A 26,140-nucleotide genomic window follows, 5' to 3' on the forward strand; every position below is an offset into this window, starting at 1 on the left:
CTCAGTCATCATTGGAAACATTTACTTGGAGCTGCATCTGTAGACTCAAATTTAAACATTCTCATCTCCCTGTAATGAGTCCAAGGTTCCTTTCCAGGTCACCATCAGTCAGCAAGTTCCCAAGATGCAGCCATCCCTTTATCCTGACTTCACAGATGCCTCAATTGTGAATAACCTTTCCGGAAAAATTCCAACATGTGCTGAAAAGAATCTTTTCCTCAAATCGGCACCTGCAATCCATATCCTCACAAACTCCATCAACTCTAATCATTTCTGTCCCCTCTTCTCCCTTAGTGTATTGTACTGAGGTTGTCTGCAGAGAACTATCAGCTAACCTTAGGAATGCTTTGAAAATTTGTAGAACTATAGTTATTGCCATTTTGTTATTCATATTTTTGATCTTTTTTTCTACTTCTTCTTCTCAAAGAAGTCCCTTAAACATTTCTTGAATACTGGTTTGGTGGCGATGAATTCTTTTAGCATTTTCTTGTCCAGGAAGCTCTTTATCAGTCATTCAATTCTAAATGATAGCTTTGCTGGGTAGAGTAGTCTTGGTTGTAGGTCCTTGCTTTTCATCAGTTTGAATATTTCGTGCCAATCCCTTCCGGCCTGCAAAGTTTCTGTTGAGAAATGAGCTGACAGTCTTATGGGAGCCCCCTTGTAGGTAACTAACTGCTTTTCTCTTGCTGCTTTTAAGATTCTCTCTTTGCTTTTTTAACCTCTGGCATTTTAATTATGATGCGTCTTGGTGTGGGCCTGTTTGGGTTTATCTTGTTTGGGACTCTGTGCTTCCTGGGCTTGTATGTCTATTTCCTTTGCCAGGTTAGGGAAGTTTCCCATCATTATTTCTTCAAACAGGTTTTCAATTCCTTGCTGTCTTTTTTCTTCTCCTTTTGTTACCTCTATAATGCAAATGTTGATATGCTTGATGTTTTCCCAGAGGTCCCTTAAATTATCCTCATTTTTTAAAAAAATTCTTTTCTCTTTCTGCTGTTCTGATGGGGTGTTTTCTGCTACCTTATCTTCCAAATTGCTGATTTGATCCTCTGCTTCATCTAGTCTGCTGGTGATTCCATTTAAAGTATTTTTAATTTCAGTTATTATATTCTATAAAAATAACAATTTCTGACTGGTTCTTTTTTATGTTTCCTATCTCCATTTTAATGTTTCCTAACTCTTTGTTGAAGTTTTCGCTGAGCATCCTTATAACCAGTGTTTTGAACTCTGTATCAGACAGATTGCTTGTCTCTACTTTGTTTAGTACTTTTTCTGTATCTCTGTTCTGTTCTTGCATTTGGGACATGTTTTGTATCCTCATTTTGGCTGACCCTCCCCCCTTTGTTTCTACATAGTAAGTAGAGCTGCTATGTCTCCCAGTTTTGGGAGAGTGGCCTATGTAGTAGGTGTCCTTCGAGGCCCATATCTATCAACAATTACTTTACATGTAAATAGATTCAATCCTCCAATCAACAGACAGGACAGCTAAATGGGTAAGAAAACGAGACCCTTAGATATGCTGCCTACGAGACACTTCAGATCAAAAGACACACACAGATTGAAAGTAAAGGGATGGAAAAAGATATTTCATGAATACGGAAATGAAACAAACAAACAAAAAAGCTGGGGTAGCAATACTTACACCAGACAAAATAGACTTTAAATCAAACGCTATAACAACAGACAAAGAAGAACCCAGTAATTCCACTTCTGGGTACTCATCCAAAGAAACCCAAAATACTAACTGGAAAAGGCATATGCCTCCATATGTTCAACTGCAGCATTATTTACAGAGATATGGAAGCAACCTAAATGTCCATCAATATATGAATGGATAAAGAAGACATGGTACATATATACAATGGAATATTACTCAGCCACAACAAAGAATAAAATCTTGCCATGTGGAACAACATGGATGGACCTAGAGGTTATTTTGTTAAGTGAAATGAGTCAGAGAGAGAAAGAGAGATACCATATGATTTCACTTAAAAGTGGAATCCAAAAAACAAAATAAGCAAAACAAACAAAACAGAAACAAACTCATAGGTATAGGAAACATTTTGATGGGTGCCAGATGGGTTGTAGAGAAAAGGGGGAAGGGATTAAAAAATACAAATTGGTAGTTACAAAATAGTCATGGGGATGTAATGTATAGCACAAGGATACGTTATAGTCAATGATATGGTAATAACTATGTATGATGTCAGATGGGCACTAGATTTACCAGGGTGATTACCTCATAAGTTATATAAATGTCTAATTACTATGTTGTACACCGGAAACTAATATAACATTGCATGCCAACTGTAATTGAAAAATAAGAAAAATATATAAAAAATCCATTAACTCATGATACCCAAAGATTTGTCACTAAAGGACCAAGAGTAATCTGAGAAATATAAATACTGAGTTTAAATTAGTGAGGTTTCAAATCCACTAAAGTAGCTCCTAGGAAGTAAAATAACTTAAAACACGGACTACTGTCAGGAATAAATCTATATGCTCCACTGTATTCTCTTTTAAGATAATGTCGTGGAGTATTCCAATCACACATGCAAAGAACCTGTGATTCGTAAAAAATGTATCAAAAAGCAAAAGGAAAAAACAATTATCTTGTCACTAATATAGCATGTGCCTAATCCTTAATATCCTCAGAGTCAATGATGAGAATCCTAGTCTTATTATACAAATATTTACTGAGCACCTACTACGTTCAATCACTGGGCCTGATAAAAGTGACACAGTCTCCTGTCCTCACCACACTCACTTCCCTGGGGACCTCAGTGACTTTACCAAATCACAGCCATGAGGAGACAACAGGTTTCTAACAAATGTGTATCCAAAAAGGCGTCCTAATCTTTGCAAAGCAACAAAGACTCTTTTGTTACATATAATCATAGAACTGTATCTTACATCCTCTATGTCCATAGTTAACATTACCCTAATTACGTAGACCTGCAAGTTAGAAGTGTCTCTTGTGCTTTTGCACCCCAACGACAGCAAGGGATATCTGATTGTTTCTTTTCTTTGCTTCCTGCCCCTGTGCTGTTCAGTTCCCTGTGAGGGTGCTGTTGACATCGTTGCCACGTTTTGCCAAAATGGCTACTCAAAGGAAGGTAACTTGGGAAGTTATTGCCTGGAAAACAAATGAGGTGTCACGGAAATGGCTACTTTTTGCTTGTATATCATTTGAAACTTAACAAAGTCAGGGAGATGTGTCCCACGAGCATACCTCGGGTAAAAGCTCCAGCTTTTACTGCAACGTATGTTATGCAGTAATTATGCTACCAAGCTGTCCAGAATTCCTTATCTGCATGCAAATTAGTTCAGATGTGCTCCAGCTGCTATTATGACAGTATTAAAAGAATTTGATAATGAAACTATCCTCTTTATGAAAACAGAGTCAATTACTCTAATAACACATTGCATGTACCTGCAGTCCTTCACCAACCGGAGAGCATATTGCTCTCCTCACAGGCAGAACCCTGTGCCTGACCCACCTTCGCACTGCTTTAAATAAATACAAGAATAGCCAGCCAAGAGGGGCATTTCTAGGCTGCCTTCTACAGATCGGACTCTAACGCTGAGATGGGAGTGCTCCCTCAACTGACAATATGGGTAATTGGGTGATTAAATATTCCCACAATCCTCTAAAGGTTAAAAAATTAAATGGCCATCAAACTCACAGCTGTTGGCTCCCAGCTCTGCCATCAATCATTAACATTAAGTCCTGGGACTTTCAAAGGCCACCAGCAGGCAGGAGTAAGGGAAAAAAAAAGAATGTCAAGGTCTTAATTCCAGGCCTAAAACACAGGCATAAAGCTAAGAATGCAGGCTTTAAACCGTTTAGAATCATCATTATATTTTAGAAGAGCTAATATTCACGTATATTCTCGTTCTCTGGTGATTTTCTAGATGTTTCAAACAGCTGTCCTAACTCATTGCTTTTAGGCTGAGCGTGCAGAGGGAGAGTAACCACTGCTCAGTCCCACGGGCAGCCCTGGTTCCAGGAAGCGGAGTCCCAGGCAGAGGCCCGGCACCCACAGCCTGCTGCGCTGGCTCGGGACATTCCCAGGGAGACACTCAGAGTCTCACACCTCGATATCTGCACTACTGTTTTCAAAGTTAACTATATTTCAGAGAGATTATAAGTAGCATCTGGCAATTTTACAATAAGTGGGGAGGACTGATCTTCACATAAAGTTATTTTTATAGATTGCCTTTTCTGGCTGACCAAAAGAATATAAAGGCTTTAAGAGGACTGTACGTTAATAAAAAAACTGCTAATTAATTCCTCCTCGCACCACCTCTATCATTTACATCACAGAAAAACTGAAACACCTTGTAAAAGGTAGCCTGAAACTTAGACTGTTTTAAACTAACAGAAATGCGTATTTTCTTCTCACTTTCCTTTTACTCTGTCAGTTGATACAGATGCATCTAATGGCACAAAATTCAGAACTGACTTTTTTCCAAGGGGCCCGACTGCCATCACACACTGTGCTAGTTAGCATAGCCGAAGGTCTCTGTCCACTCACTGACCAGAGTCAACCATCCACCGTGGCAGGGCCAAGGCCTGCAGTCACCAAGATGAACAAGAAGGGGTGCCTGTCCCATGGAGCAAACAACCAAGCAAACTGGTACTCACAGAGACTGCACCTCTCTGAGAGACCCTGGATGGGCCAGGACCACCTGCACCTCAACTTCGGAATCTCTACCATGGAGAAAGTACCCCCCGCCCCGAACGAAAGGCTGTTGTGATTATTTAAATTGGATAACCTAGTTAAGCACTTCATAAAGGGCCTGAAGAGAGCAAACGTCAACTCACTTTTCCTTCCCTTCTTCCCAAGGTAAAAATTCACCACGTGCCAATACATTACTTTTTGGTATTCAAAATATTGCCATTAATTAATGTATCATTAGAATGCTCTCTTTTCTAAAAATAAAGAAGAAATTCAGGAATGTCCCACTTTATAACAACCTATTGTTATATTGGTAAAATATAAAAACATAAATTTCACCATTTGAACCATTTTAAACTGTACAATTTGGTGGCATTTAGTACATTTACAATGTTGTGTAACCATCATCACTATCCAGTTTCAGAATATTTTCATCACCCCAAAGGAAATCTCATAACCATTAAACATTCACTCATATTCTCATCTCCCCATAACTCCTGGCAACTACTACGGATTTGCCTACTCTGGATTAGAGTTCCATTATATAAATGGAACCATACAATATGTGGCCTTTTGTGTCTGGCTTCTTTCACTTAGCATATTTCTAAGGGTCGTTCATGTGGTAGAATATATCTTCTTGTAGTATGTAGAACTTCCTTTTCATGGCTGAATAACATTCTTTTGTGTGAATATCAATTTTGTTTATTCATTCATCAGTTGATAAACATCTGGGTTGCTTCCACTTTTTGGCTATTGTGAATAGTGTGCTGCATGAACATTCATGTACAAGCTTTTGTTCGAACATCTGTTTTCAATTATTTTGAGTATATATCTACGAGTGGAATAGGTTTTAAATATTTTAAACTTACACTCACATGTATTATATATATATATACACACACACACACATTCATAAAACACATAAACACATACACACACACATATAACATATACACATGCATAAGATCTACATAGATAATATATATAGTTGACCCTTGAACAGCGCGGGTTTGAATTGCACAGGTCCACAAATACATAGATTTGTTAAAAATTGTTTAGAGATTTCCTTATTACTGTGAACCAATTGTATCTATTACACTAGGCTACCATAAAGCAATCATATTTCTGCTTCTCCGTTATCAGTGCATGAATCTTTATGCCTGTAAGTAAATATGAATTTCTTTTTCATATTATCTTTTCATTTTTGATGTCTAGTGTTAGTAATACGTATAAAATCTACAGTTTTGTATCACATAAATCAATATTAATGTAGGTACTGAGAAAGACAATTCATTTTATAATCAGACGATGTAAACCTATAGTATTGATAAATACAGTACAGTACTATAAATGTATTTATTCTTCCTTATGATTTCCTTAATATTGTCTTTTCTCTAGCTCACTTTATTGTAAAAAAATAGTATATAATACCTATACCATACAAAATGTGTGTTAATTGACTATTTATGTTATCAGTAAGGCCATTAGTAGTTAAGTTTTTTGGAGAGGCAAAAGTGACATGTGGGTGTTGGACTGCATGTGGACTGAGGGGTCGGCATCCCTAATCCCTGCATTGTTCAAGGGCTGACTCTACACGACATAACAGGCATTCACACTACACACACACATGCACACAGCAGGTACTTCTGCAGCAAGCCTTCCCTACACTTGTTTGGTGAAGGCTTCTCCTCTTCCTTTATCCACTGTTAGCTGATTTTGACTCCCTCCCACCTTCACATTTGTAATCTCTTAAATGACTTCATGTCCTCTCCATTCCCCACCTGCTTATGTAACCCATGTATCCAGGAGAGTGCCTGGCTCACATTAGGTGTTCACTAAATGTTTGCTGGATAAATGAATGCATGAAACAGTACCTTGTATATAGCAAAGATCAATTGAGCACCTGAAGGAAAATCAGCCCCACAATCATCCAAGGTTAAAACAAAGAAGGGCATCCTTTGGTGTTCAGAGTCGTACCAGGAATGTCACCGAATGCCTGTCACCAGTGTCACCATGGCGTCGAATTAGGCAAGTGCTAGGACTGATTTTGATTGCTCTCTTTATCACAAAACTCCTCCAGAGTGGTGAAAAATGTAAGTGTGGAGACAGCCCAGTGTTAGACTTTCAACTGGTCAAGTTACTTTGCAGTTTCCATAGATTCTATTTGCTTGTCTAAAAATAAGGACAATAATCCCTATGCCTTCGAATTGCTGTGGGAATTGAATGACATAACCCATGTGAAGTACCTGGCACACAGGAAGTGCAATGAAAGGTAGCTCTTACCATTAATTAAGTAGGTTCTAAACATGAACTAAATCTCTCTTAGGGCACACCAAAATCTCTGGGAAAATCGATGCCAGTTTCTCTAATCCAGGCCCATAGTTCTACATCTATATACTCACGAATCTCAAAATTATACTCCTAATTTAGAGCTAGAGTTGCTTGCTGTCTGAGCTGCAGACTTGTCTATTATCCAACTGCCTACAAGAAATCTCTATTTAGATCTCTAAGAGACGTCTTAGATTTAATACAGTGCCAGCCTAAGATATCTTGGGGGGAAGTTTACACAGGAACTCACCGTATTATGTTTGCAAATTTGCGTGTTAAATTATTTCAAAATTAACTTACTAATAATGCTAAAATTCACAAACTGATCTACTCCAGATTAGCTCTCCAGCCCCAATTGCCCCATCCGTCCAGTAGTGAACCACAGAGCACCCAAGCACTCAGGTGAAGCACCTACGAATCATCCTCAAGGTCTACAGAGAGCAGCATTAGGAGCAGATGCCCAGGGATCAGATTGCTGGGTTTGAAAAATGGCTCCTCCCGTTTCCAGCCAAGTGACCTTGGGCAAATTACCTGACCCCCCCATACTTCTGTTTCCTCATCTGTAAAGTGAGAATAAACAGGACCTATGGCATAGAGTTATTATGAGAATTAGTCGATATACTAACGTACTTCAAATGGTGCCCAGCGCATTGCAAGTTGTCAGTAATTAGTACTATCATTTCCCTTTTGCCTCACAGCCGTACTCCATGTGTATTCCAAACCCGACCTCGTCCAGCTCGCTCAGCTGCCAACAGCTCCAGTAGAACCCACCAACCTCATCAATTCCTGTAAATCTGCATCTTCTCCTATTACATGTCTTTGTTCCCACTCTCGCCCTTCAAAAATTTATTTTCCATAGTAGTCAGAGCAAACTTTCTACAACCTGAATCAAATCATCTTATCTTCTACAATACTGGTTTCCTTTTAATACTCCAATGGTTTTCCATTGGGAACAAATTTTTTAAAAATTCCTAACAATAAACTAAAAAGCCCTATATGTTTCACTCCGACTTTCCCCTCAGACCTCCTCTGTCTCCACTCTTTTCACTAATCTCCAGCCACAATGGTCTTGAACGTGGGAAAGCTTCTGCACTTGCTGACTGCGGCAGGGACTGCTCCTCCTCGACCTCCAACACCCTCCCTCCCATTCTGCCTCAGTAAGGGAACCTTCAACTTCTCATGGTGACATGGTGTCCTAGAATAAAGACTAGATACAGATACACATAGGGGATTCCATTCTAGCCAATGAAACCTAAGCAGAAATATTATGTGTGACTTTCAGGAAAGGACCTGAAGTTGAGAAAGCACATCTCCTTTTAGTGCTTCCTTGGTCAGACCGGCTGTGGGGCAAATATGCAGCTCAGGCTTGGACAGCCATTTTGGAGCATGAGGTTGCAAAAGTGCAAAGCAACAAGGGAGAAGAAGCCCAAAGCTATGGAAGGCAAAGCAAGAACACAGAAGACATGTGGGTCCAGGTGATCATCAAGCTGCATTATCAGGTCCAGATTACTCACCTCCATATTGCTAATGTGAGAAGCACACAATGCATTCCTAGCTTGTTTAAGCTGCTTTAATGAGTTCTCTTGCCGTTTTTTTGCAGAACAATTTCCCCGGCTGATCCCTGCATGGCGGGCTGCCTCTTTCTCCTCTCAGATGTCACGACCTTAGAGAAGTAGACTGACCACCCTGGTTCAGCAGGCCCCTCCTCTGTCTCCCAGTGTTTCCAGCACATGTCCTATGCTTTTTTCTTTGTAGCACTGGATAGCACAAGGAGTTACTTATTTACGTCTTTCATGTATGTCTGTCTCCTTTCACCACAGGTAAGCATTTTGGGGATCCTCTGTATCCCCAGCATTTAGAACAGCTCCTGGTTCACAAAAGGAGTGAAATACTTCTCTTTCTAACTGACTGATTTATTATGGTATGTGTGAATGGCCTGGTATGTTTCCTCCAAATACTGGGTGACTTGCTCATCTCTAATTAGTGGATTTAATTCAGTTGAGTATTTATTGAACACCTACTTGGTGGAGACACTGGAGAAACAAAGATAAGTGAGGCAGTCACTGTCCCCAAGAGTGTTCTAATGTGACAATGATGTATTCAACATTTCTTAGCATACCATTAAATATTCAACGAGTAAAGAGTAAGCTGATGGTAACTTTTGCTCTGTGTATACATAGAAAGAAGCTTAGACTTTACCCATTATTTTTATTTTTGGATCTAGTTTTGAAACATACTGCAATCACTGCTTTAGTGTTTTGACTATCACAAAGTATGAACATCTTCCAAAATACAGTTTCAAAATGTCACTAAACACCCAATTATTGAGAAATTCTGTCATTGCACCATTCTCCCTTCAAAAATCACTTTCCAGAATTCAAAGACTCTGACTACACACTGAGAATAGCAACAAGTAGAATTCTACCAAACCTTTTTAATGAGACCAAATATTCCCACAAGATGCAACTTCTCATAGATCTCCTCCATCAAAACATTTTCTGTGCATTTGAATAAGGAATTATTCACATGGTTAAGAAAGTTTGTTGGTCTAATTCTACTTGGTAGAAGCCTTGAAAATTAAACCTGCAAAGTCTTCTGAAACCATCCCACATATTGTATCCATCCAATCCAAAACTCCCCACTACTTTCTAAGATCACTTCTGCAAATTTGGGAGGTTTTATAAAAAGTACGATCAGTAATGGTCCTCCTTCTAAATTATGTCATGACATAAAACACAGTATAAAAGCACAATTTAATATTGGATGATATTTTAGAGTTAAAAGATGCTATGTGTTAAGAGTATGGGATATGGAAAGAAAAAGACCAGAGTTTGAAAGTGGCCTGAGCCATGTGACGTGGGCAAACAAGTGTCTTAATAAACATTCCCAGCATCAGTTCCACGAGAGATGATGTAATAAATAAATCAGATCAGAAAGAGATCACAGTGCCCGAGCCTGGCGTAACTGCTCACTGTGTTCTGTCAGTCAGAACAGTGACAGTCACAGCAAGAGGGAGCCAGGATTTGAACCCAGGTCTGACTGCCTCCAAAACTCAATCTCATTTCACCATTTCTTGTTCAGTTTTTTCATTGCTGGTTGCTAATCTAGAGCATCTAAAGGAGGCCTCAGCTCTGATTTTTAAGGCACAGAGGTTGCGAAGCCTCTGGGGAGTTTGTTCAACCCTCTCACCATGGCAGATAATTTGTGCAGCAGAAAGAACAGACACTGAATGGAGAAAGAGTGCCAACTCTCCATGTGGGGGACAAGGCGCCATATGGCCCTGCAATTAGGGAGGAAGAAGACTGCCAAAGGCAAAAATAACCCTGGCAAAATCCAGTACGGCTGGTAGGAGATGTCAGCCCAGGTCCGCTCTTTCTTGGTGTTGTCCTTGTTCCCCAAGAGATTTTACTGTCACTCCTTACCATGAATTTGAAAAGGATTTGAAAGATGAAAAGGAAGTCTGATGATAGTGGATATTTCTAGGGCCAGTTCATTAAAATAATTTTTCCCTTTCCTGAAAGGCTGGGGCATGAACAACTCTTCAAAGGGGATATCTACTTCAAGAGAAGATCACTGGTAACTTTGAGGAAGCTTAGCAACCTCACTCTCCTCTCCTGTAAAAGAACCAGATGAGATGCCTTGTCCCCTGCAGCTCTGACATAAGCTTCCAAATGCAGTCAATATGTTGGCATTCGGGAGAGGAGGAAGGAAGCGGCACAGACGCAGACTACCAGTTCCTAGGGGTGAGGTTTACGTTCAAAGGCAAAGGGCAGGGAACACTGAAATCGCGTCCATAAGGATGTGTTCCAGATCTCACCTGTACTTCTGTCAGCATACAGGTTTGTTTCACACCAGGAGAACAGCAAACACGGTAGTCTTTTAAACCCAGAAAGCAACCCAAATATCCAGATTCTTTATTTTTTTAAGAGAATAAAAAATATCAAGGCCATTCAAATAGTATCATCCATTTAGTTGAAAGCTATTTCATGCATTTGACCTCGAGGAATGAATCAAAAAAAAAACAGCTAAGGCCCGAATCTGGCAAACTGAAAATTAATATTTCTTAAAATAGAAATCAGTGACGTAATCTTGATCTTAATTATGACACCTCAGTATTTTTGTCTTGACAGCTTATATCCCAAATCACCATTGATCGCTGCTTCTCTGATCAAACAGCAGCTGCAGAAGATGGACTGGATTCAAGGGCCATGATGAATTAAAAATATATATATATATACACTTAACAAGCACTAGAATCACACCCACTTGATGGGATGCTCACACCATGAAGAGTACACAGAAACTGAAAACAAATGAAACAGACCGATTCATGCCTAAATCATGCTCACTCTGACATCTTCACCCATTGTTTTGAAAAGCAGCTGGCACTGACTGTAATATTTATGTTTTTCCTCATAGATTGTTGATTTTCACATATACTCACATTTCACTATATATTATTATTTTTGCTCTAATCTTATCTCCCCTACCAAGCTGTAAGTTCTGTGAATGCAGGATTCATCTTTTCATAATAATTCCTAGCACATTGTAAGTTACTAGCTTCAAGCGCTTCCCACATACTCGGTTCTCAGGAACCCTGTATTGGATAATATGAATGGGGAAGAAAGTGATCTATTAATGCAATATGAGTTTTTTTAAAGGAAAGGCTGTGAAAATACTGCTACAGCTTATCCTTTCTAGGGATTTCTACAAAAAGCATGATGAGGCTCTGCCTGGCCCCCCTTACAACAGTTACGAAGGTAAAATAAATCAGAAAGGATTCCAGGGCATTTTCAAAGGAGCCAATCCTTTTGTTTGTATGGAGTAGAATTTATAGTATTGGAAATGTACTGTATTGGTGTAAGTAGTCTCCATTCCCCATTTTACTGCAACCAGCTCCCAGCTCCAGAGATCAGCACGGGAACCTGACCTAGCTAATCAGCCTGACCGCTTTTCTCCAGCTGAGGTGTTCCGGAGTGGTCACAGGACCCAAATGAATCTAAATGGACTCAATCTCGGGACTTTGGTCATAACTATTAAGAAAAAGAAACTCCTTTCCATAGAGGGTGCTAAGCTGCCAGGATGGGAGTCTAAAGCTTCCAGGAATAATCTAAATCCTACCAGAGATGTGAATAAAAGCAACACAGCAGAGGGCAGAGTTGAGTCATAGGGACAGATTCATGACAACAGCCTTTGGGTACCTGGATCCGGCCAACCTGAAGGCAGTTATAGATCTTTGGATTTTTCATTACATAAGCCAATAAATTCTCATTTTTGTTTGAGTCAATTTGAGTTCAGATTCTGTCTATGGTAATGCAAAGGGTTCCAAGTGACAAATGGTTGTTACTGAGGATTAGCATAGGGTCACAACACTCAGATCCTTCACAATGTACCCCACCCTACTCTAACCTCATCTGCCATCATCCATTCCACACACTTAAATACTGCTGTGTTTCCCCAAAAATAAGACGTAGCCGGACAATCAGCTCTAATGCGTCTTTTGGAGCAAAAATTAATATAATCTCAGTCTTATTTTACTGTAAGACCGGGTCTTATACAATGTAATATAATATAATATAATATAATTAATATAATATAATATAATATAATATAATATAATATAATACTAGGTCTTATATTAATTTTTTCTCCAAAAACTCATTAGAGCTGATTGTCCAGCTAGGTCTTATTTTCGGGGAAACTGGGCAGATGCACTCCACGATATATTGCCAATGAACAGACAATGCACATTCATGCCAGCATGGCTCTGTTCATTATGTTACCTCTTCCTATGAGATCCTTCCCCCTTTCTCTGCCTGGCAAACTCCTATTGATGCTACAAAGCCCACTTTTCTGTGGTGGCCTTTCCCAACACTCAAAGCAGAAAAAAATACTCCTTTCTCCGTGTTTCCTTAGCATTTTCCCCATGACTTATGGCATCCTATGACTTCTGCCACATTGGATTATTGTTATTTGTTCATTTGTCTCTGCCCTGCTCAACAGTCCAAAATGATAACTTATTCATTTTTGTCTTCTTATCATCAATAAAAAATGGAAGGAAAAGGAATGAAAGGGAGGGCAGAGAAAAGGATGTTCCCTGAATAAGAGTGTTTAAGACCTGAATATACCTTGAAATACAAGCAAAAACCATGAGATCAGTATTGGATTCAAATATTTCCAAAATCACCTTCCCATCTTTTGACTTAACACTAGGTTATTAAGTAAATACAAAGGAAACAATCACTGTTTAACTAATAGTCAAATTAGGAGTTCATGTCTTCCTCAAAACCTTTGAAAAGTATACATTTAAAGAGACAGAGAATGAAGTTACTGATCTTTTAAATGTAATCACAATTGTTTCTCTCTCCCTGCCATTTTCCCTAACCTACAGGTTGGAGCATAAAGATAAAACCAGGGGGAAGAATAACAGGAATCAGGAAAGCACTGGACTCAGACCTCCAAATTCTAAGATAATCACCAAAATGCCTCAGCTAGAAATAAATGCTTTAACTGGGATAGACTACACTTTTCAGTGTAGTGATGAAACACCAATCTCTCTCTCTCTCATCCAAAACTATCTGTCGTATGCTAAGCATTTTTCTGAAATACCCATATCTAAAAATCCCCTACAGATAGGTTCTTACCAGGTTAGCTACGTTTAACTCTAATATTACCAAAGCTCTTTAAAAACAGGAAAATAAAATATAAGGAATATCAAAAGATGCATGTAATTGAGCTGAAAAATTAATTACAGACTCTGTAATTCTCTTCAACTGGTTCGATCTGCTAGATCTAACTCGAGTAAGAGAAAGATTCATGTCAGAACCAGACGGACGTGAAGGGCAGCAGTCTGACCCAAAACAGCCACTGTCTCTCGATTTGATCTTCAGTATTTTTCTTTTATGAGAAAAGACACACATACCAACTACTGTCAAACAGAAAACGCTCTTCCCCACCATGTTGCCAAGGGGCCATCTGAAGTGGATATCCTCGCTCTCTAGGGAACAAGCACAACAACAAAAAAAGATGCTGTGTCCTTTTAACCTGCATCCACATTTGTGATCCCCGGCCAAAGCATATGTGCTCAATAATGGGGGTGTAAGGAAACATATGTTAAATAACTCACTACAGCCCAACTCGGATCAAAGGCAGAGCAAGCTTTTCCATGCTATTCCTAGACACAAAGGGAGGTGGCTTCCTCCACACGTTAGCAGACTTTGTACGGAGGGCTAGTTAGCATATGAAGAGAGGCCTGCGCCAGTATCCACTTTTTGGAAACAAAAGCAGCCTGTCATCAATATAAATATAGTTTACATACCAACGGTTTCTAATTAACCTATCAGCAGTAGTTTTGGCCACAAGTGCCTTCTCCTTCTTAGTCTCAGGAAGCTAGGGAAAGACTAACTCCAGACTTCTTAGTTTTGGCCAAGGATGCGTTTTAAGAAGCTTAAAAAAAAAAAGTCTGGATTTGAGTATCAACTCTGCTCTTTAGAAGCTGTGTGAACTTAGGCCAGTAACTTAACCTCACTCACTCCCATACACTTACTTCTATAGAAGAGGCACAATAGCTATCTCATAAGAGCAGTGGGAATATGAGACTAAATAGTATATGGCAAGTACTTGTCACCGAGATGGGCTCAAAAGGAAAGTCACCAACCACACACAGTGACAACTGGTAGTCAGATGTTCACTAACATCTAAGCCACAAGGAATATTCTGGATCAGTAAGCACAACCAATAAATAGGAGAGAGACTGTAATTCTCATTTGCCTTCCTGGACCACTCTATCCAAAATAAGCACCAACCCTTGACACTCTATCTCCTCCTCCGGCTTTACTATTTTACATTACAGCATGTATCATTCCCTGGCACTTTACATTACTTGAGGTTTATTTTCTGTATCCACGCTCCATAAAGTATGCTTGGTTGAGTTCACTGCTATATCCCCAGTTCCCTTACTAGCGAAAAGGAAGCCCTTCAAAAAGTATTTGCAGGATGACAGAAGGAATGAATATAAGTCCAAATATGTAGGGGGTTATAACTTTTATATTTGGTTTGGGACGGGAGCTGTATTTTATTAAAAATATTTTAAATATCACAGGTTGCTTTACGTCTGAAACAGGATTCTCATCTACTTCGGCAACAAATATTTACTAGACAGTGTATTTTACAGACCTGCCTGCTAGGCGCTGAGGAAGAGGTAATGATGAGTCAGATTCTGCCTTAAAGCAGTATTAGAAGAATACAGTGCATCCACACTGGGGGGCATCAGGGCACATTAACTCCCCCTTCACCGGAACTGCCCCGCTCCCTTTTTCCACATCGTGACAGCAAATGCAGCCATGTTGGTAAAACATAAAAACCAGTCAGCAGTGACACAGAAGGAAGGAGGGAGAGCGCGTGCAGAACAGCAGCAGGCTGAGACTCCGGGGCTCTTCAGGGGGCGGGAAGCCAGGTTCTCGACTGTTACCAAACCTCTGGATGATAAAAGTACCAATATCGTTTTGGAGAAATAGTTGGGCAATACATATGAAGAACTTCTAAAAAGTATTTACATCTCTAAGGAAAGATATCCTAAAGAAATAAACAGTAATCTAAATACATTAAATCATGTAGACGTCATCACAGTAGTTAAAAAAGAAACTGATCATTTTAGATAGAATAATTTGAGAGAATGTGTGTATAGTTTATATGTAGTATATTTTTGTGTGTGTGTATATATGGAGAGAGGGATGCAGAAGTAGATATAAAGGAAATGTAACTGAGTGTTCATAATGATTATTCCTGGTTATAGAATTAATATAAATTTTCCTTTTATTCTTGGAATCTTTTGGTACTTTTCACATTCTCTAGAATGTATTATTACTATTTTACAGACAAAATGCTGTATTTCACTTTAAAATATTACTCAAATACTTCTGAAAAGTTCTTCTGTTTCTAGACAACTAAATAGCAAATGCTTCAAAGACCAGCAGGAACATACTGGTAATCGAACAACTCGGCTTACTACTCATTGCAACAGGAAGAATGTACACTAATGGGGAACTGAGCGGTGGGCAGTAGGAGGGTACTGCAAAGGGCTTTTACAGGAGTTGGGCATGTGTCAGGTGACATCAGGTGACTTGAGAGAGGGTTCAAGGAAACAAGGCTTAGATTTTGACTGGATGCTGTTAAGAAGGGGAGGTAATGCTATGCTTGAGTATCCTAATAAATCTTACCTAGAACGCAGGAGGAAGAGAAAAACACTACAACTATAATCACCAAATAAAAGCAGCAGAAGTCAGCCATGTTAGTTAGGAAGGAAGGATGTTTGGTCATTTTTGTGGTCTAGACAAGTTTTATGTTTCTGTCTGTGTTAAGGCATCATTAGGAGTGGTCTTGCCCTTTCCATCACCAAAGCCTAACAGAAAGCAGCAGGGCAGCTCCAGAATATCAAAAAATACTGAGGAAAATATTACAGTGGGATTAGTGTTATCTGTGAGAACAAACATAATGCAAGTGTGATGAGATTATTGTGTGGATTAAGTAATACATGCGATTATAAATTAGAAACTGCCATGACATGTTAATATGTTTCTAACACTTTCACTGTCACCTATATCGTTGTTACCTGTATCGATCTCTTTTCGGACATTAAGGATCAGTATCTTTGTTTGGAGGTCTGCAGTAGACACTTGAGCGTTAGTTTTAGTTTATCGAGAGAGTTCAGGTTAATGGAAATTAAGACCCAAATCTTATAAATGGACTCATACTAAAAATTTGACATACTAACTCATACTAACAACTTAAAATATATACTCGTATTTCTTCCAGACTCTAACGTCACTCCAGAATTCCATAGGAGTGTAGCACTCATCCCAAAATACAGTAAGGTAAAAATTAAAAAAAAAAAAAAAAAGTTGGCAAAGGTGACATGGCATAATGTGGGCAACTAACTTTCAATGGTTCAGCCAAACAAATCAAAACAACGAAGAGAAAAATAAATACCAAATACTATTAACACTCGGGATATATACCGGGGTGTCAAAAAATGTATATCAGTGGACACTTTGGTCAATGTTGCTCAAGCAGCAGTTCGCCGTCATGAGAAGTGTCTGGATGCTGATGGTAACCACTTTGAGCCCCTCTTGTAATTGCAGAAGTCAAACGTGACTTGCATTCATCTTTTGTTACCAGTATATATTGAATATTACAATTAATACAGTTTTCCTTTCTTAAAATATGTATACATATTTTTGCCACCCTCTGTATATGATATTCAAAAAGACAACATTTTTTAAATGTACACAGAACTCTCGATAGTTTCTTCTCGTATTCTTATAGGTCATCTTGCACTTTGGAAACCATCTCCCTAATGGACCCATACAGAGGTCGGAATTCTAAAAGTGCGTGTAAGGTGCTTCTCAAAGACTAGGAAGTACTCATCTTGAAGCAACAATTGAGACTTGCCCTTACTGCTATGCAATTATAAATTCTTAGGTGACTCATACTCTAGCCATCCATTCACTTTAAAATATCTGTGGAGTTCCTGAGAGAGACCATGCTCTGTGTAAGGCGTGAGGTCTATGAAGACAGCTCCAAAGGACAACAGTCGGTGTGCCTCATGAGCGATCTCACAGGCAGGACGATGCACCACTTATTATTACATAGGAATTCCACCTCGTGCACACTCCCATCCACCCCAAAATCCATGCTCTTCATCCTATCAAAGGGCTGCAGGTATTCCAACAAGGCAAAGAAATTATACAGCCTGTAGCAAAGGACTAACAAGAAGGGTGAATTACATAGACTAAAAATTAAGACCAAACTCAGGGAAATCCTCTGGAATGTTTTAATATTTAAAATCTATAAATGTTTTAATTAGTACATGCAAATAGTGCGGTATGTTACAAAAAGCCAACCCACCAACCAACCAACACAAACACTCCCCCATCTTCAACCCTCCAAGCCCCTCCTTGGACAAAACCATTGTTTTCTACACACATGCACACACAAATACATTCACTCATTTAAAAACATACCTGGCAATGACCTACACACACTGTTCAATACCTTGTTTTGTCTCACTGAGTAATACTCACTCACTCATTGAATTATTTATTGAACAACTATTAGGTAGCAAGCACTGTTCTAGGAGGTGCAAAAGAGGTGATCAAAATGGACAAAAATTCTTGACCTCATGAAGTTGATGTTGCAACGGTCCATTCCATATCATCATATATAAACACCTCATTCTCTCAGTGGGGTGTACTCACCTCATTGTATGAATGAGACAATTTCTTTAACGTCTCTTATTCATGGGCATTTGTTTTCTAGTCGATACATTATTTTTTATAAACACTGATCTTACAGCATCCTCTTCCTTTATAAACAATTATCTTAGCCAAATTCTAAACAGCTGTTTAAAACACATTAATCTATGCCAGCATTGTATTTTAAAACTGTTTCATTAAATGACTTCTTTTCACTTACTAACATCTACAGAACCATATCTGAAATGGTACTCATTCTAGAATTGTTCAACTAAGTGAAGAATCCAATTGATTATTCCTAACAGTTTAACAGAATGTACAATATTTAAAAGCCTAGGAAGAAAGTAAATGCCAGTCAATCCATTTTTTTCCTTGCAACTACTAGGTGTGGTGTTAATTCTTCCAGCTGGTTTTCAGCTTTAAAATTAACTTTGAAGTTTCCCGAGCCCTGAAAAGTCAGTCACTGCTTTGCCAAGACCAACAGAGCTCTTACTGAATGAGTCAGAATTCACTAAGTTCTTGTAAGTTCAAATGTAGATGTTCTGGGTTGTGTGTGTGTGTGTGTGCGTGTGTGTGCCTGTGTGTATGCGCCTGCACACACACACACACAGGCACACATGCAAGAACATGAGTGTGGGTGTACATGTGCACAAGCAAACTCTTTAAGGTAAGATTTGTAGAGGGTTTTTGACACACTACAGACCAAAGAGTAATGCTGAACCATACTAACCCAGATATTACAAAACCAAAACAAACCCAATACAGTAGCCTATGCTGATTTATAAAACAAAACAAAACAAAAAAGAGCAATGTCTCCTGAGCACTATGTATGCCAAGCTCTGTGCTGTTTTAAGTACATCTTCTAATATGGTTGCAGAACAACCCACATTACAGATGAGAAAACAGGTTTCTGAGAGGTTGAGGTACGCGTATTTTCAAGTTCATTTAGCCCCTAAGTGAGAGTGGAACATAAACACAGACAGCCTCTGCTTTAAAATCTATAACTGGTTATGGCACTGTGCTCTTGCAACTACAACATACATCTAAAAAATAATAACTTTATAAATTATGTGCTAGGAATTTTATATTCATTATTATATGATGTATCATGTAGGATTTATACAAGTTAACTCACACATTCTGTAAATGTTGCATCCACAGTGCAACCTAAATCTATCTGACTGCACAGTTAAGAGCATGATCTCTGGAGTGATACTGCCTAGATTCAAATCTCAGCACAGCCATGTGGTTGCTGTGGACACTGGACAAATTAATCTCCCTGTGTTTCTATTTATCTGCTAGCTGGGGATTCGTGGTGGCTGTATGTGTATCGACGAGCATAACAGGTGTAAAGAGCCGAGAACAGTGTCTGACCCCTGCTTAGATACTCCACATAACTCACTGCTGTGGTTATACTGTCCGTATTCATTCTGTCTTAGAACTACCATCACACATGTTCTATCGCACATATAAACCAACACAGGGCCACTTTAGGGCAGACCATGGGGTTGGGACACACCACACGTTGTAGAAAAGGCCACCTAGGAAGCTTCATGATCAGGAGAGAATTAAGGACAATGCTCAACTGAGTAGTAAGAGTAACTGAGGAGCTACCAAACTACTGTCCAAGAGCTCCAAGCAAAGGTCTCTAATAACCCCCAACTCAGACTAGAATGCATACAGTCCACTAATGTGGGCCCGTTTTGGTCTGCAGGAAGAAACTGCTCATGGCAGACAGGCATGATTGCCAAGAGTTGCATTTCCTGTCAGTGCACGGGGACACCATGGAAACTAGAGCCAAGAGGTTTCGGGGGCATTCCAGGTAAAATGGGGTCCTCACAGCTTCAGGGCAACCTTTTACTCACAGAGGAAGAATCCCAAGACAGGAGGAGAAGGAGCAGCTGCCAGACTGCAAGCCAAGGAGGTCTGGGGTGCCCTACCATCCTTCCTTCTGTGTTGGGGACCACCACAGGCCCACTGGTGGCAGGGAGAAAGACGGCTTTACATTGGGCTCTGCACAAAAGGGCCTCCTCCTTTTCAGATCCTCTCCATTTTCTCCAGCTGAGTCGTTTTACGCAAACAACACTCTTAAAGAAGCTCAAACTACAGGCTCCTGGGGGTGGGGTGGGGGTGGGTAAGCCAACAATTCATTAAGTGGCAGCGGGCCAGTGAAGTGGGGACGGCAGGAACGGGAGGCAGCAAGGAGGAAGGCGCCCTGGCTCTCAACCCGCTGGGGGCAAAGCAAAGCATCCTCCCACGGACCGCAACCCCTCATCAGCGAAAGCCCGGAGGCGCCTGGCCGCTCCCATCTCCTTCCACCTGTCCCCACGCCGCAGCCACGGCCGTCCCGGCGAGCGGGCCTCGCTGCTCCGCGGGCCGGGCCGGGACGCCTGCCCAGGAAACATGGCTGGCTGGGGCATCCGCGCCGCGCGGGAGCCTTTCGGGGAGGGATGTGGCCGGCGCCCGCCGGCGGGGCGAGGGCGGAGGTGGGGAACTTGAACGCCAGGGCTGCAGGCAAGTGCAGCGCGTCCCGGCGGCTCCCTGGCGCGGCTCCTTCCTTCCTTCTTCCCTCCCCTTTTCCTTCCTGCCCTTTCCTCCTTATTTCCTTCCCTGCTTCCCCTTTCTCATTCCTGCCCAGCCTCCTTCCTGCCTTCCTGACCCCGCCCCCCCTCCTGCTGTCACTTCCAAGCCCAAGGACAAAACCCGCCCGCGCGTGGTTACCTGCGGGCCCCCGAGCGGCCCCTAGGTTCGCCTCGGTCACCGCCGGCGCCCAGGCGCGCACTCAGCCGCCGCCCGCCTCATTCCCGCGAGTCTGAGCGGCCCCGGCGGCAGCTGCTCCTTTTATGGGGCCCGCAGGCAGAGGCACTGCCCGGGCGTCTCCAGCCAGATCGCTCGGGCCGCAGCGGCGTCAATGCGCGCTATTCACAGTCGGGGCCGCCGCGGGATCCCCCTCGGAGTGCGAGGCCTCCCCCCCACCCCCCCCCCCCGGCCCCCGTCCACATGGTCTGGGTGTGGGTGTGGGTGGGGGTGGGGTGTAAACAAGGTTTTCAGGGCACCGAGCAGCCGAGGGGGTCACGTGGTCCCAGCCCAGGGTAGCCAAGGAAATGTGGGCCCACTAAGAGTTGCTGCAACCTTGGAAATGGATTTGGAGGTGTGGGTCTAACAGGACTGCTGGATTTACCTTAAATTGAAGAAGAATAAAGTTGAACCTTCCATCATCATCACCATCATCATTTTACTTACAATAACAATTATCAAATGGCACCTGTCGTTTTATTAAGTAATTAAGAAAAATATTCTTTACTGGTGCAGACCATTTTTAAAGCACTGTTCTGGTATTCCCCTCTACACCCCCACTTTGGTTAATACAAATCCAATCATATTTTCACTCTTCTGGAAACTTGTATTGGCCCTAATCCATGAAATACAGGCTAACCACCTTAACAAAACATTCAAGGTCCCTTCAAAATCTATCCTGGCGCTGCTTTCCATCCCAAATACAAATGCCTCTCAGCCTCCTGCCACCCTAGAAAGGGGTAACTATTTGTCTTCTCTTTGAAAGATGAGAAAGATGGGTTCAGAGAGGTTAAGTAACTGCCAAAGTTGACTCAACTGAGAAGTTAAGTGCTTGGAGCAAGGTCCCAAATCAGTCCAAGTTCAAAGTCCTGTGTCTTAGTCCCCCCAAGCTACTGCCTTTTGTAAACTTTAAGGCCAAGAGAGCATGCCTTTTGAATTTTGGAAGATATTTCACGTCTTCTTGGGCAAGGATAAAACCTGCGGGAAAAATAACAGGACTCCCTGGGCCAAGAAAAAGAATCCTCCAAGAGCATCTTTGAACCTGTCACCTCAAGCCAGCTTGTCCTTTTTATTAATACAGAATTTTAGTTCTCATTTCAGGTGGACCATCGTAATTGTGAGTGGGCATTCACGGGAAATAACTGATTTGACTACACTGGGATTGGCCCCCACGTGCTCACATCCCTGCCTGGGACAGCAAAACATTCACCAAGGCAGAAGCCGAAAAGCAATTATTTGATATACTTTATATAATGTTAAAATAATTTTCCATGTGAATTATATATAGAAGAGGACAATAGAATCCACAATACACATTGAAGCAGGCCTCCCCCCGAGGGTATGAAAATGCATTAGCCAATGAGTGAGTAATATCATATTCGCTTGTGTCTTTTTTATTTTTTTTACTTTTTAAGCAGCCACAGGGGAAGGATTTGACATGAGGGGTTCCCCAAAGCAAAGCTGGTACAATTTCCCTAAGTGGAGCTCATCAGAGGACTAGATAAGCATGATTCTGGTAAGATGCAGAAAATGAATGTCTAGGTTAGTAACTCCAAAAGAAGGGGGTGGGGTTGAGATACTCCTGTTGAAGTGAAAGTGATTTTTCAATTTTGAATAATTAAATTAGGTCATTCAGTGTGTGGAATGGAGCACGTGTAGTACAGGGCGTTCCTGCTGGGAGGGTTCTCAAAGAGTGAGTGTTAGGTGGCAGAAAGCCTGTACTAGAAGCAGGGAAGCATCACCTCTTCCTGAAGAGGGCTCTAGTACAACCTGCCCTGGTATTTAGGATCTGATCGTGTGTGTGTGTGTGTGTGTGTGTGTGTGTGTGTGTGTGTGTGTGTCCCTATTTCCCAACACTGCCCTCGAACTATGCCAAGTCTTATAAGCTTCAAGGGAGTGGGAAAAGAAGAATTAAAAACAAAGGGAAACAAAAAAGCCACTTTACAAGACTCTAAAAAATGAGAATTTGAGAAAGAAATATTTGAACCCACATCCAAAAGAAGCTTGAGTCTAACACAGGGGTGGAAGAGTGGCTTAGCCTTTGAAGCAGCCAGCAAAATTCCTAACCGCTCTCACATTCTGAGCAACTTCGGTTTCATTTGTACTTGTGGTAGATTTTCTTAGAGGCCCTCTCATTGCTGCTGGTAACTGCCACCAGGAATAAAAAAATGAGGATGTGATGGTGATGTCACCATCCCTTTGTCTATCCCTACTCATACAGAGGGTGCCAAAAAATGTATACACATTTTAAGAAAGGAAAAAACTGTTTTAAAATTGTAATATTCAATATATACCGATAACAAAAGATAAATACAAGTCACGTTTGACTTTTGCAATTACAAGAGGTGCTCAAAGTGGTTACCATCAGTGTCCAGACACTTCTGATTACGGCGAACTACTGCTTGAGCAACGTTGACCAAAGTGTCCACCTACATACATTTTTTTGGCACCCCCGGTGTATTAAAATGGGCTTCTTTTGAGCCACTCTAGCCTTCTTGGGCTCTGGTCCTTTGAATTACTTACTTTTGGGCAAGGGCCCATGTAAACTGAAATTTTCATTTGCCTGTAGGGGATAGTTTGGCAAATCCAGTTTAAATCTGTAGCCACTCCTGAATCTTCAACCTAGTTTAAGACGATACGTGTGTTACGCCTCAGTAAGGATTCTAAGATGAATTTAAGTTTTGTGTAATACGCTGATTAATCTATGTTTCCTGTTTACAGATGGTAAATGTAAATTTTCTTAAGGGGAGGAAATTTCAAAATTTCTTGTATATCTTCATCCAACTTGGGATTTCTGCTCATCTGTCCAGTGCAATGAAACATCTCAGGTAGGTTTACTCCCCACCTCAAACATAAATAGCTGTCTTTAATGCTCAACTGATAAAGAAGATGCTTTATATTTCACTCAATTGTATTATCGCCATTCTATCTCAAACAATAATATTATGGGTTTTATTCGAGCCCCTCAAAATGGATGGAAAAATAAAGTCTGATTTAATCTGTCAGCTCTACATGGTATAACGATATGAAGTCATACATTTAGAGTTTGAGTGGCTGGAGGTGGTTTCTACATTAAACTCAACTGGCCACCCAGAACTTATTTTCTCTGTGGTAGGTATGAGTCTTGTCCTACATTTTAGTGGTTGGTGCTTATTTTTTTAAGTGCAAACATCATATCCCTAACATCAAAGAGAATTAATTCAGTTTGGTTTTGACATTTTTTTCTTAAAATATATCACCCTTTCCCCTTTATTCATTCAACACATATTGTTTGAGCACTTCCTGTGTGTTGCATTGTTCTGGACACTGGAGATACCACAGGAAACAGACAAAAGGGCCCTGCTTCATGTAATTATGTTCCTGTACCTAACTAGAATCCTAACATCAGTATTGCAAATGTATACAGAGCTGACCCACAATTATTAACCCTAATCCTAGGGTAATAGAACAGGAAATTCCAATGAATAACTAAGCCTAGAAAACTTTTCCTTGGTTTTAAGATACACAACGTACTTTTTCTATTGACTTTCTAACTACTTTTTAATATGAGTAAGGCTACAAATTGACAGGAATGATCAGTGTTTAGACCTTGGCCTTTGGAGTCTGGGCGGATATCCCCAGTCTACCCTGGGCTGTGTGACCTTGGGCAAATTACTCAATTCCACTAATCCTCAGTTTCCTCATTTGTATTTTTTTGATGGGTATAATAAGAATACTTCCCTTGAGGTAAGGTTTTAAAATTAAATAGATAATATAAGTATATCATTAGGCCTAGATCAATGTTTTAAAATCTTATTTCATTATCAAGCCAATTAATAGGCTTTCTTAGGTTTCTTGTCCCCTAATGAACGTGCCTACACCACCTTCCAGTGAAATTTTAATACTACAGATATCTTGCATGCCTGTTTAGGTATTGTAGGCCTACCTGTACTTACACATAAAAAGAGAAAGATTTTTTCACATCTGCCCCAAGAACCAATGTTTGTCCCTTTAGGGATAATATTGCTCCCTATTGAGAAGGCATAACCTAGAGTCTGGCATGCAGTACTTACTAAATCTTAGCAAATATAATAGTCGTAATAAAAAAGATAACAATAAATATGAGACCCTATGTCCCCAGACTGGAGAAGGGTGTAAGTCTGGTAAAAAGAGGACCAGAAGCACATCAGCTGTGACACCCAGGAAGCTAAAGTCTGAATCCAGTAGCACAGCAGGCGATATCTGGAGGCTGGGGTTGAGCTCCAGTCAAGAAGACCTTCTTGCTGATGGGAGAAGCACAGGACCCAAAGCAGCAGGGTCGCTGGACAAGGAGTGATTACAACTTAACCAGTCAGCTAAGGCTCCCCATTACTTGCACATGCAAAGAAGAACCAAGACAACACCAAAATGCTCCAGGACAGATACAATCCATTCTCCTTGCCTGAAAAGGCCTCTGTCAATCCAAGTCTCAACTTTGTATCAAGCCCAGCAAAAGTCCCACTTTCTTCACGAAGTCTCTTCCAGCACAAAGTCTTTTGCCAGCCCTCAGTCATCTGCAAACCCTAAATTAGTGGAGATTTTACAAAATAACTGACTACAGCTCTTCCTCAAAAGTGTCAAGGTCATGGAAGACAAAGAAAGACTGAGAAGTATCCCAGATTGGAGGAGACATGACAACTGAACGCAATGTAGATCCTAGATTGGATCCTGAAACAGAAGAACATTACTGGAAAAAATGGTGAAATCCAAATAGTCTTTAGTTTAGTTAATAGTGGTGTGCCAATGTTAATTTCCTGGTTTCGATCATTGTGCCATGGATACGTGAGATGTTAATATCAGGGGAAGCTGGGTAGAGGATATAGGAGCTCCCCATACTATTTCTGCAACTTTTCTCCAAGTCTAAATTATTTCAAAATACACACACACACACACACACAAACACACACACACACTCACTCAGCGATTTGTTCATTCTTTCAACAAATATATCCTGAGGGTCTACTCAGTGTTAGGTCCCTTCCGAGGCTTGGGACTCAGTGAACCAAACAAGACAACAACCTCTAACATCACGGATATCATTATACTCTAGGGATTTCGCCTCTC

General features: G+C 40.7%; 1 protein-coding gene across 24 annotated transcripts in view; it reads right to left on the reverse strand.

Moving 5' to 3' along the window:
- MAGI1 (membrane associated guanylate kinase, WW and PDZ domain containing 1) overlaps positions 1-26,140 on the reverse strand; it is a 574,001-nt gene that overhangs the window by 146,681 nt on the left and 401,180 nt on the right. Inside the window, exon 1 of one of the 24 annotated variants that reach the window (XM_033131856.1) lies at positions 20,984-21,133. The exons of the other annotated variants lie outside the window; for them this stretch is intronic. The gene's annotated coding sequence lies outside the window, so the exon portion shown is untranslated. Of the gene's footprint in view, positions 1-20,983; positions 21,134-26,140 lie in introns of those variants that run through there. 24 annotated transcript variants of the gene reach the window in all.

This window comes from Rhinolophus ferrumequinum, chromosome 17 (assembly GCF_004115265.2).
Source record: "Rhinolophus ferrumequinum isolate MPI-CBG mRhiFer1 chromosome 17, mRhiFer1_v1.p, whole genome shotgun sequence".
Taxonomy (NCBI): domain Eukaryota; kingdom Metazoa; phylum Chordata; class Mammalia; order Chiroptera; family Rhinolophidae; genus Rhinolophus; species Rhinolophus ferrumequinum.